The sequence below is a fragment of the Barbus barbus genome, assembly GCF_936440315.1.
Source record: "Barbus barbus genome assembly, chromosome: 42".
Lineage (NCBI taxonomy): Eukaryota > Metazoa > Chordata > Actinopteri > Cypriniformes > Cyprinidae > Barbus > Barbus barbus.
This window is the reverse complement of record NC_136720.1, coordinates 3054499-3067302: the sequence shown is the minus strand read 5'-3', so window position 1 is coordinate 3067302 and position 12804 is coordinate 3054499.

The window sequence follows — 12804 nt, the reverse complement described above, 5'->3', positions numbered from 1 at the left end:
ATTTGCCACCATGCGCACCTCTGTACGTTTGTGTAAGCATTGGTGGTTCAGTGGTAGAATTCTCACCTGCCAAGCGGGGGACAAGGGTCCGATTCCCGGCCAATGCAGCAGCTGAGTTCTTTTACGTCATGCGTCTGGTTCTTTAAAAACGGCATCCCGGTTTGCAACCATGAGCACCTCTGTACATGTGTATAAGCATTGGTGGTTCAGTGGTAGAATTCTCGCCTGCCACGCGCGAGACCCGGGTCCGATTCCCGGCCAATGCAACAGCTGCTGTCTTTTACGTCATGCGTCTGTTTCTCTAAAAACGGCATCTGTGTTTGCAACCATGCGCAGCTCTATACATTTGTGTAAGCATTGGTGGTTCAGTGGTAGAATTCTCGCCTGCCACGCGGGAGGCCCGGGTCCGATTCCCGGCCAATGCAGCAGCTGAGTTCTTTTACGTCATGCGTCTGTTTCTTTAAAAACGGCATCTGTGTTTGCAACCATGCGCACCTCTGTACATTTGTGTAAGCATTGGTGGTTCAGTGGTAGAATTCTCGCCTGCCACGCGGGAGACCAGGGTCCGATTCCCGGCCAATGCAAGAACACCCTACTTTTAAGCAAGCTGCGTTCTTTTACGTCATGCGTCTGTTTCTTTAAAAACGGCATCTGTGTTTGCAACCATGCGCACCTCTGTACATTTGTGTAAGCATTGGTGATTCAGTGGTAGAATTCTCGCCTGCCACGCGGGAGACCCGGGTCCGATTCCCGGCCAATGCAGCAGCTGAGTTGTTTTACGTCATGCGTCTGTTTCTTTAAAAACGGCATCTGTATTTGCCACCATGCGCACCTCTGTACATTTGTGTAAGCATTGGTGGTTCAGTGGTAGAATTCTCACCTGCCAAGCGGGGGACAAGGGTCCGATTCCCGGCCAATGCAGCAGCTGAGCTCTTTTACGTCATGCGTCTGGTTCTTTAAAAACGGCATCTGTGTTTGCAACCATGCGCAACTCTGTACATGTGTAAGCATTGGTGGTTCAGTGGTAGAATTCTCGCCTGCCACGCGGGAGACCCGGGTCCGATTCCCGGCCAATGCAAGAACACCCTACTTTTAAGCAAGCTGCGTTCTTTTACGTCATGCGTCTGTTTCTTTAAAAACGGCATCTGTGTTTGCAACCATGCGCACCTCTGTACATTTGTGTAAGCATTGGTGGTTCAGTGGTAGAATTCTCGCCTGCCGCGCGGGAGACCCGGGTCCGATTCCCGGCCAATGCAGCAGCTGAGTTCTTTTACGTCATGCGTCTGGTTCTTTAAAAACGGCATCCCGGTTTGCAACCATGCGCACCTCTGTACATGTGTATAAGCATTGGTGATTCAGTGGTAGAATTCTCGCCTGCCACGCGGGAGACCCGGGTCCGATTCCCGCCCAATGCAACAACTGCTGTCTTTTACGTCATGCGTCTGTTTCTCTAAAAACGGCATCTGTGTTTGCAACCATGCGTACCTCTGTACATCTGTGTAAGCATTGGTGGTTCAGTGGTAGAATTTTTGCCTCCCACGCGCCTCCTCATTTCCAACCTTGCACATCTTGTTGAGGCTTTTGAGCATATCCGATATATACCGTACATATCTAAACTTAGCCAATAAAGTGCGTTTTCCAGGATGCTGCATTTTACAGATAATTAAGCGAAGCACAATGCTTTTCTATGCTTGTTCAATAAACTACAAGCAATTACTGCTCATGCACTTCTGAAAAAATCCTGAAGGCAATAACCCTTTACAGGCGGCAGGCAAGAAAGGTCAGTATTAAAATAACTAATGACAGTGCTGACCTGTCTGTTGTCTCTGAAAAACACCAGAGGAAATATGTACAGGGTTACTGCTGACCTGCAAGAAAGTGGGATGAACTGCAATGCCAGTAATGTAAGATCCCCAAGACAGCGCGCCAGGGGCACAGATGGACCACTGATTGTCATGACTGTGTCAAACAGCATGTAACCCTATGCCCCCCATCCCCCAAACCAGTTGTTTATGAGACCATGCAAGTGCCTTGGTGGATGAGCGGGGTAAAATCTCCCAGCAAGACCTGACAAATCTGGTGCAGTCCAGGAAGATGAGATGCACTGTAGTTGAACTTAAAAACTGTAAAAGAGATCCAACTGGTTTTCCATCTTTGCGCATCGATAAGCTTGGAGTCGGGCATTGGTGGTTCAGTGGTAGAATTCTCGCCTCCCACGCGGGAGACCCGGGTCCGATTCCCGGCCAATGCAGCAGCTGCGTTCTTTTACGTCATGCGTCTGTTTCTTTAAAAACGGCATCTGTGTTTGCAACCATGCGCACCTCTGTACATTTGTGTAAGCATTGGTGGTTCAGTGGTAGAATTCTCGCCTGCCACGCGGGAGACCCGGGTCTGATTCCCGGCCAATGCAGCAGCTGAGTTCTTTTACGTCATGCGTCTGTTTCTTTAAAAACGGCATCTGTGTTTGCAACCATGCGCAACTCTGTAAATTTGTGTAAGCATTGGTGGTTCAGTGGTAGAATTCTCGCCTGCCACGCGGGAGACCCGGGTCCGATTCCCGGCCAATGCAAGAACACCCTACTTTTAAGCAAGCTGCGTTCTTTTACGTCATGCGTCTGTTTCTTTAAAAACGGCATCTGTGTTTGCAACCATGCGCACCTCTGTACATTTGTGTAAGCATTGGTGGTTCAGTGGTAGAATTCTCGCCTGCCACGCGGGAGACCCGGGTCCGATTCCCGGCCAATGCAGCAGCTGAGTTCTTTTACGTCATGCGTCTGGTTCTTTAAAAACGGCATCCCGGTTTGCAACCATGCGCACCTCTATACATTTGTGTAAGCATTGGTGGTTCAGTGGTAGAATTCTCGCCTGCCACGCGGGAGACCCGGGTCCGATTCCCGGCCAATGCAACAACTGCTGTCTTTTACGTCATGCGTCTGTTTCTCTAAAAACGGCATCTGTGTTTGCAACCATGCGCACCTCTGTACATCTGTGTAAGCATTGGTGGTTCAGTGGTAGAATTTTTGCCTCCCACGCGCCTCCTCATTTCCAACCTTGCACATCTTGTTGAGGCTTTTGAGCATATCCGATATATACCGTACATATCTAAACTTAGCCAATAAAGTGCGTTTTCCAGGATGCTGCATTTTACAGATAATTAAGCGAAGCACAATGCTTTTCTATGCTTGTTCAATAAACTACAAGCAATTACTGCTCATGCACTTCTGAAAAAATCCTGAAGGCAATAACCCTTTACAGGCGGCAGGCAAGAAAGGTCAGTATTAAAATAACTAATGACAGTGCTGACCTGTCTGTTGTCTCTGAAAAACACCAGAGGAAATATGTACAGGGTTACTGCTGACCTGCAAGAAAGTGGGATGAACTGCAATGCCAGTAATGTAAGATCCCCAAGACAGCGCGCCAGGGGCACAGATGGACCACTGATTGTCATGGCTGTGTCAAACAGCATGTAACCCTATGCCCCCCATCCCCCAAACCAGTTGTTTATGAGACCATGCAAGTGCCTTGGTGGATGAGCGGGGTAAAATCTCCCAGCAAGACCTGACAAATCTGGTGCAGTCCAGGAAGATGAGATGCACTGTAGTTGAACTTAAAAACTGTAAAAGAGATCCAACTGGTTTTCCATCTTTGCGCATCGATAAGCTTGGAGTCGAGCATTGGTGGTTCAGTGGTAGAATTCTCGCCTCCCACGCGGGAGACCCGGGTCCGATTCCCGGCCAATGCAGCAGCTGCGTTCTTTTACGTCATGCGTCTGTTTCTTTAAAAACGGCATCTGTGTTTGCAACCATGCGCACCTCTGTACATTTGTGTAAGCATTGGTGGTTCAGTGGTAGAATTCTCGCCTGCCACGCGGGAGACCCGGGTCCGATTCCCGGCCAATGCAGCAGCTGAGTTCTTTTACGTCATGCGTCTGTTTCTTTAAAAACAGCATCTGTGTTTGCAACCATGCGCACCTCTGTACATTTGTGTAAGCATTGGTGGTTCAGTGGTAGAATTCTCGCCTGCCACGCGGGAGACCCGGGTCCGATTCCCGGCCAATGCAAGAACACCCTACTTTTAAGCAAGCTGCGTTCTTTTACGTCATCCGTCTGTTTCTTTAAAAACGGCATCTGTGTTTGCAACCATGCGCACCTCTGTACATTTGTGTAAGCATTGGTGATTCAGTGGTAGAATTCTCGCCTGCCACGCGGGAGACCCGGGTCCGATTCCCGGCCAATGCAGCAGCTGAGTTGTTTTACGTCATGCGTCTGTTTCTTTAAAAACGGCATCTGTATTTGCCACCATGCGCACCTCTTTACGTTTGTGTAAGCATTGGTGGTTCAGTGGTAGAATTCTCACCTGCCAAGCGGGGGACAAGGGTCCGATTCCCGGCCAATGCAGCAGCTGCTTTCTTTTACGTCATGCGTCTGTTTCTCTAAAAACGGCATCTGTGTTTGCAACCATGCGCACCTCTGTACATCTGTGTAAGCATTGGTGGTTCAGTGGTAGAATTTTTGCCTCCCACGCGCCTCCTCATTTCCAACCTTGCACATCTTGTTGAGGCTTTTGAGCATATCCGATATATACCGTACATATCTAAACTTAGCCAATAAAGTGCGTTTTCCAGGATGCTGCATTTTACAGATAATTAAGCGAAGCACAATGCTTTTCTATGCTTGTTCAATAAACTACAAGCAATTACTGCTCATGCACTTCTGAAAAAATCCTGAAGGCAATAACCCTTTACAGGCGGCAGGCAAGAAAGGTCAGTATTAAAATAACTAATGACAGTGCTGACCTGTCTGTTGTCTCTGAAAAACACCAGAGGAAATATGTACAGGGTTACTGCTGACCTGCAAGAAAGTGGGATGAACTGCAATGCCAGTAATGTAAGATCCCCAAGACAGCGCGCCAGGGGCACAGATGGACCACTGATTGTCATGGCTGTGTCAAACAGCATGTAACCCTATGCCCCCCATCCCCCAAACCAGTTGTTTATGAGACCATGCAAGTGCCTTGGTGGATGAGCGGGGTAAAATCTCCCAGCAAGACCTGACAAATCTGGTGCAGTCCAGGAAGATGAGATGCACTGTAGTTGAACTTAAAAACTGTAAAAGAGATCCAACTGGTTTTCCATCTTTGCGCATCGATAAGCTTGGAGTCGAGCATTGGTGGTTCAGTGGTAGAATTCTCGCCTGCCACGCGGGAGACCCGGGTCCGATTCCCGGCCAATGCAGCAGCTGAGTTCTTTTACGTCATGCGTCTGTTTCTTTAAAAACGGCATCTGTGTTTGCAACCATGCGCACCTCTGTACATTTGTGTAAGCATTGGTGGTTCAGTGGTAGAATTCTCGCCTGCCACGCGGGAGACCCGGGTCCGATTCCCGGCCAATGCAAGAACACCCTACTTTTAAGCAAGCTGCGTTCTTTTACGTCATGCGTCTGTTTCTTTAAAAACGGCATCTGTGTTTGCAACCATGCGCACCTCTGTACATTTGTGTAAGCATTGGTGATTCAGTGGTAGAATTCTCGCCTGCCACGCGGGAGACCCGGGTCCGATTCCCGGCCAATGCAGCAGCTGAGTTGTTTTACGTCATGCGTCTGTTTCTTTAAAAACGGCATCTGTATTTGGCACCATGCGCACCTCTGTACGTTTGTGTAAGCATTGGTGGTTCAGTGGTAGAATTCTCACCTGCCAAGCGGGGTACAAGGGTCCGATTCCCGGCCAATGCAGCAGCTGAGTTCTTTTACGTCATGCGTCTGGTTCTTTAAAAACGGCATCCCGGTTTGCAACCATGAGCACCTCTGTACATGTGTATAAGCATTGGTGGTTCAGTGGTAGAATTCTCGCCTGCCACGCGCGAGACCCGGGTCCGATTCCCGGCCAATGCAACAGCTGCTGTCTTTTACGTCATGCGTCTGTTTCTCTAAAAACGGCATCTGTGTTTGCAACCATGCGCAGCTCTATACATTTGTGTAAGCATTGGTGGTTCAGTGGTAGAATTCTCGCCTGCCACGCGGGAGGCCCGGGTCCGATTCCCGGCCAATGCAGCAGCTGAGTTCTTTTACGTCATGCGTCTGTTTCTTTAAAAACGGCATCTGTGTTTGCAACCATGCGCACCTCTGTACATTTGTGTAAGCATTGGTGGTTCAGTGGTAGAATTCTCGCCTGCCACGCGGGAGACCCGGGTCCGATTCCCGGCCAATGCAAGAACACCCTACTTTTAAGCAAGCTGCGTTCTTTTACGTCATGCGTCTGTTTCTTTAAAAACGGCATCTGTGTTTGCAACCATGCGCACCTCTGTACATTTGTGTAAGCATTGGTGATTCAGTGGTAGAATTCTCGCCTGCCACGCGGGAGACCCGGGTCCGATTCCCGGCCAATGCAGCAGCTGAGTTGTTTTACGTCATGCGTCTGTTTCTTTAAAAACGGCATCTGTATTTGCCACCATGCGCACCTCTGTACATTTGTGTAAGCATTGGTGGTTCAGTGGTAGAATTCTCACCTGCCAAGCGGGGGACAAGGGTCCGATTCCCGGCCAATGCAGCAGCTGAGCTCTTTTACGTCATGCGTCTGGTTCTTTAAAAACGGCATCTGTGTTTGCAACCATGCGCAACTCTGTACATGTGTAAGCATTGGTGGTTCAGTGGTAGAATTCTCGCCTGCCACGCGGGAGACCCGGGTCCGATTCCCGGCCAATGCAAGAACACCCTACTTTTAAGCAAGCTGCGTTCTTTTACGTCATGCGTCTGTTTCTTTAAAAACGGCATCTGTGTTTGCAACCATGCGCACCTCTGTACATTTGTGTAAGCATTGGTGGTTCAGTGGTAGAATTCTCGCCTGCCGCGCGGGAGACCCGGGTCCGATTCCCGGCCAATGCAGCAGCTGAGTTCTTTTACGTCATGCGTCTGGTTCTTTAAAAACGGCATCCCGGTTTGCAACCATGCGCACCTCTGTACATGTGTATAAGCATTGGTGATTCAGTGGTAGAATTCTCGCCTGCCACGCGGGAGACCCGGGTCAGATTCCCGCCCAATGCAACAACTGCTGTCTTTTACGTCATGCGTCTGTTTCTCTAAAAACGGCATCTGTGTTTGCAACCATGCGTACCTCTGTACATCTGTGTAAGCATTGGTGGTTCAGTGGTAGAATTTTTGCCTCCCACGCGCCTCCTCATTTCCAACCTTGCACATCTTGTTGAGGCTTTTGAGCATATCCGATATATACCGTACATATCTAAACTTAGCCAATAAAGTGCGTTTTCCAGGATGCTGCATTTTACAGATAATTAAGCGAAGCACAATGCTTTTCTATGCTTGTTCAATAAACTACAAGCAATTACTGCTCATGCACTTCTGAAAAAATCCTGAAGGCAATAACCCTTTACAGGCGGCAGGCAAGAAAGGTCAGTATTAAAATAACTAATGACAGTGCTGACCTGTCTGTTGTCTCTGAAAAACACCAGAGGAAATATGTACAGGGTTACTGCTGACCTGCAAGAAAGTGGGATGAACTGCAATGCCAGTAATGTAAGATCCCCAAGACAGCGCGCCAGGGGCACAGATGGACCACTGATTGTCATGACTGTGTCAAACAGCATGTAACCCTATGCCCCCCATCCCCCAAACCAGTTGTTTATGAGACCATGCAAGTGCCTTGGTGGATGAGCGGGGTAAAATCTCCCAGCAAGACCTGACAAATCTGGTGCAGTCCAGGAAGATGAGATGCACTGTAGTTGAACTTAAAAACTGTAAAAGAGATCCAACTGGTTTTCCATCTTTGCGCATCGATAAGCTTGGAGTCGAGCATTGGTGGTTCAGTGGTAGAATTCTCGCCTCCCACGCGGGAGACCCGGGTCCGATTCCCGGCCAATGCAGCAGCTGCGTTCTTTTACGTCATGCGTCTGTTTCTTTAAAAACGGCATCTGTGTTTGCAACCATGCGCACCTCTGTACATTTGTGTAAGCATTGGTGGTTCAGTGGTAGAATTCTCGCCTGCCACGCGGGAGACCCGGGTCCGATTCCTGGCCAATGCAGCAGCTGCGTTCTTCTACGTCATGCGTCTGTTTCTTTAAAAACGGCATCTGTGTTTGCAACCATGCGCACCTCTGTACATTTGTGTAAGCATTGGTGGTTCAGTGGTAGAATTCTCGCCTGCCACGCGGGAGACCCGGGTCCGATTCCCGGCCAATGCAACAACTGCTGTCTTTTACGTCATGCGTCTGTTTCTCTAAAAACGGCATCTGTGTTTGCAACCATGCGCACCTCTGTACATCTGTGTAAGCATTGGTGGTTCAGTGGTAGAATTTTTGCCTGCCACGCGGGAGACCCGGGTCCGATTCCCGGCCAATGCAGCAGCTGCGTTCTTCTACGTCATGCGTCTGGTTCTTTAAAAACGGCATCCCGGTTTGCAACCATGCGCACCTCTATACATTTGTGTAAGCATTGGTGGTTCAGTGGTAGAATTCTCGCCTGCCACGCGGGAGACCCGGGTCCGATTCCCGGCCAATGCAACAACTGCTGTCTTTTACGTTATGCGTCTGTTTCTCTAAAAACGGCATCTGTGTTTGCAACCATGCGCACCTCTGTACATCTGTGTAAGCATTGGTGGTTCAGTGGTAGAATTTTTGCCTCCAACGCGCCTCCTCATTTCCAACCTTGCACATCTTGTTGAGGCTTTTGAGCATATCCGATATATACCGTAGATATCTAAACTTAGCCAATAAAGTGCGTTTTCCAGGATGCTGCATTTTACAGATAATTAAGCGAAGCACAATGCTTTTCTATGCTTGTTCAATAAACTACAAGCAATTACTGCTCATGCACTTCTGAAAAAATCCTGAAGGCAATAACCCTTTACAGGCGGCAGGCAAGAAAGGTCAGTATTAAAATAACTAATGACAGTGCTGACCTGTCTGTTGTCTCTGAAAAACACCAGAGGAAATATGTACAGGGTTACTGCTGACCTGCAAGAAAGTGGGATGAACTGCAATGCCAGTAATGTAAGATCCCCAAGACAGCGCGCCAGGGGCACAGATGGACCACTGATTGTCATGGCTGTGTCAAACAGCATGTAACCCTATACCCCCCGTCCCCCAAACCAGTTGTTTATGAGACCATGCAAGTGCCTTGGTGGATGAGCGGGGTAAAATCTCCCAGCAAGACCTGACAAATCTGGTGCAGTCCAGGAAGATGAGATGCACTGTAGTTGAACTTAAAAACTGTAAAAGAGATCCAACTGGATTTCCATCTTTGCGCATCGATAAGCTTGGAGTCGAGCATTGGTGGTTCAGTGGTAGAATTCTCGCCTGCCACGCGGGAGACCCGGGTCCGATTCCCGGCCAATGCAGCAGCTGAGTTCCTTTACGTCATGCGTCTGCTTCTTTAAAAACGGCATCTGTGTTTGCAACCATGCGCACCTCTGTACATTTGTGTAAGCATTAGTGGTTCAGTGGTAGAATTCTCGCCTGCCACGCGGGAGAACCGGGTCCGATTCCCGGCCAATGCAGCAGCTGATTTCTTTTACGTCATGCGTCTGGTTCTTTAAGAACGGCATCCCGGTTTGCAATCATGCGCACCTCTGTACATTTGTGTAAGCATTGGTGGTTCAGTGGTAGAATTCTCGCCTGCCACGCGGGAGACCCGGGTCCGATTCCCGGCCAATGCAACAACTGCTGTCTTTTACGTCATGCGTCTGTTTCTCTAAAAACGGCATCTGTGTTTGCAACCATGCGCAACTCTGTACATTTGTGTAAGCATTAGTGGTTCAGTGGTAGAATTCTCGCCTGCCACGCGGGAGAACCGGGTCTGATTCCCGGCCAATGCAGCAGCTGATTTCTTTTACGTCATGCGTCTGGTTCTTTAAAAACGGCATCTGTGTTTGCAACCATGCGCACCTCTGTACATTTGTGTAAGCATTGGTGGTTCAGTGGTAGAATTCTCGCCTGCCACGCGGGAGACCCGGGTCTGATTCCCGGCCAATGCAGCAGCTGAGTTCTTTTACGTCATGCGTCTGTTTCTTTAAAAACGGCATCTGTGTTTGCAACCATGCGCAACTCTGTAAATTTGTGTAAGCATTGGTGGTTCAGTGGTAGAATTCTCGCCTGCCACGCGGGAGACCCGGGTCCGATTCCCGGCCAATGCAAGAACACCCTACTTTTAAGCAAGCTGCGTTCTTTTACGTCATGCGTCTGTTTCTTTAAAAACGGCATCTGTGTTTGCAACCATGCGCACCTCTGTACATTTGTGTAAGCATTGGTGGTTCAGTGGTAGAATTCTCGCCTGCCACGCGGGAGACCCGGGTCCGATTCCCGGCCAATGCAGCAGCTGAGTTCTTTTACGTCATGCGTCTGGTTCTTTAAAAACGGCATCCCGGTTTGCAACCATGCGCACCTCTATACATTTGTGTAAGCATTGGTGGTTCAGTGGTAGAATTCTCGCCTGCCACGCGGGAGACCCGGGTCCGATTCCCGGCCAATGCAACAACTGCTGTCTTTTACGTCATGCGTCTGTTTCTCTAAAAACGGCATCTGTGTTTGCAACCATGCGCACCTCTGTACATCTGTGTAAGCATTGGTGGTTCAGTGGTAGAATTTTTGCCTCCCACGCGCCTCCTCATTTCCAACCTTGCACATCTTGTTGAGGCTTTTGAGCATATCCGATATATACCGTACATATCTAAACTTAGCCAATAAAGTGCGTTTTCCAGGATGCTGCATTTTACAGATAATTAAGCGAAGCACAATGCTTTTCTATGCTTGTTCAATAAACTACAAGCAATTACTGCTCATGCACTTCTGAAAAAATCCTGAAGGCAATAACCCTTTACAGGCGGCAGGCAAGAAAGGTCAGTATTAAAATAACTAATGACAGTGCTGACCTGTCTGTTGTCTCTGAAAAACACCAGAGGAAATATGTACAGGGTTACTGCTGACCTGCAAGAAAGTGGGATGAACTGCAATGCCAGTAATGTAAGATCCCCAAGACAGCGCGCCAGGGGCACAGATGGACCACTGATTGTCATGGCTGTGTCAAACAGCATGTAACCCTATGCCCCCCATCCCCCAAACCAGTTGTTTATGAGACCATGCAAGTGCCTTGGTGGATGAGCGGGGTAAAATCTCCCAGCAAGACCTGACAAATCTGGTGCAGTCCAGGAAGATGAGATGCACTGTAGTTGAACTTAAAAACTGTAAAAGAGATCCAACTGGTTTTCCATCTTTGCGCATCGATAAGCTTGGAGTCGAGCATTGGTGGTTCAGTGGTAGAATTCTCGCCTCCCACGCGGGAGACCCGGGTCCGATTCCCGGCCAATGCAGCAGCTGCGTTCTTTTACGTCATGCGTCTGTTTCTTTAAAAACGGCATCTGTGTTTGCAACCATGCGCACCTCTGTACATTTGTGTAAGCATTGGTGGTTCAGTGGTAGAATTCTCGCCTGCCACGCGGGAGACCCGGGTCCGATTCCCGGCCAATGCAGCAGCTGAGTTCTTTTACGTCATGCGTCTGTTTCTTTAAAAACAGCATCTGTGTTTGCAACCATGCGCACCTCTGTACATTTGTGTAAGCATTGGTGGTTCAGTGGTAGAATTCTCGCCTGCCACGCGGGAGACCCGGGTCCGATTCCCGGCCAATGCAAGAACACCCTACTTTTAAGCAAGCTGCGTTCTTTTACGTCATCCGTCTGTTTCTTTAAAAACGGCATCTGTGTTTGCAACCATGCGCACCTCTGTACATTTGTGTAAGCATTGGTGATTCAGTGGTAGAATTCTCGCCTGCCACGCGGGAGACCCGGGTCCGATTCCCGGCCAATGCAGCAGCTGAGTTGTTTTACGTCATGCGTCTGTTTCTTTAAAAACGGCATCTGTATTTGCCACCATGCGCACCTCTTTACGTTTGTGTAAGCATTGGTGGTTCAGTGGTAGAATTCTCACCTGCCAAGCGGGGGACAAGGGTCCGATTCCCGGCCAATGCAGCAGCTGCTTTCTTTTACGTCATGCGTCTGTTTCTCTAAAAACGGCATCTGTGTTTGCAACCATGCGCACCTCTGTACATCTGTGTAAGCATTGGTGGTTCAGTGGTAGAATTTTTGCCTCCCACGCGCCTCCTCATTTCCAACCTTGCACATCTTGTTGAGGCTTTTGAGCATATCCGATATATACCGTACATATCTAAACTTAGCCAATAAAGTGCGTTTTCCAGGATGCTGCATTTTACAGATAATTAAGCGAAGCACAATGCTTTTCTATGCTTGTTCAATAAACTACAAGCAATTACTGCTCATGCACTTCTGAAAAAATCCTGAAGGCAATAACCCTTTACAGGCGGCAGGCAAGAAAGGTCAGTATTAAAATAACTAATGACAGTGCTGACCTGTCTGTTGTCTCTGAAAAACACCAGAGGAAATATGTACAGGGTTACTGCTGACCTGCAAGAAAGTGGGATGAACTGCAATGCCAGTAATGTAAGATCCCCAAGACAGCGCGCCAGGGGCACAGATGGACCACTGATTGTCATGGCTGTGTCAAACAGCATGTAACCCTATGCCCCCCATCCCCCAAACCAGTTGTTTATGAGACCATGCAAGTGCCTTGGTGGATGAGCGGGGTAAAATCTCCCAGCAAGACCTGACAAATCTGGTGCAGTCCAGGAAGATGAGATGCACTGTAGTTGAACTTAAAAACTGTAAAAGAGATCCAACTGGTTTTCCATCTTTGCGCATCGATAAGCTTGGAGTCGAGCATTGGTGGTTCAGTGGTAGAATTCTCGCCTGCCACGCGGGAGACCCGGGTCCGATTCCCGGCCAATGCA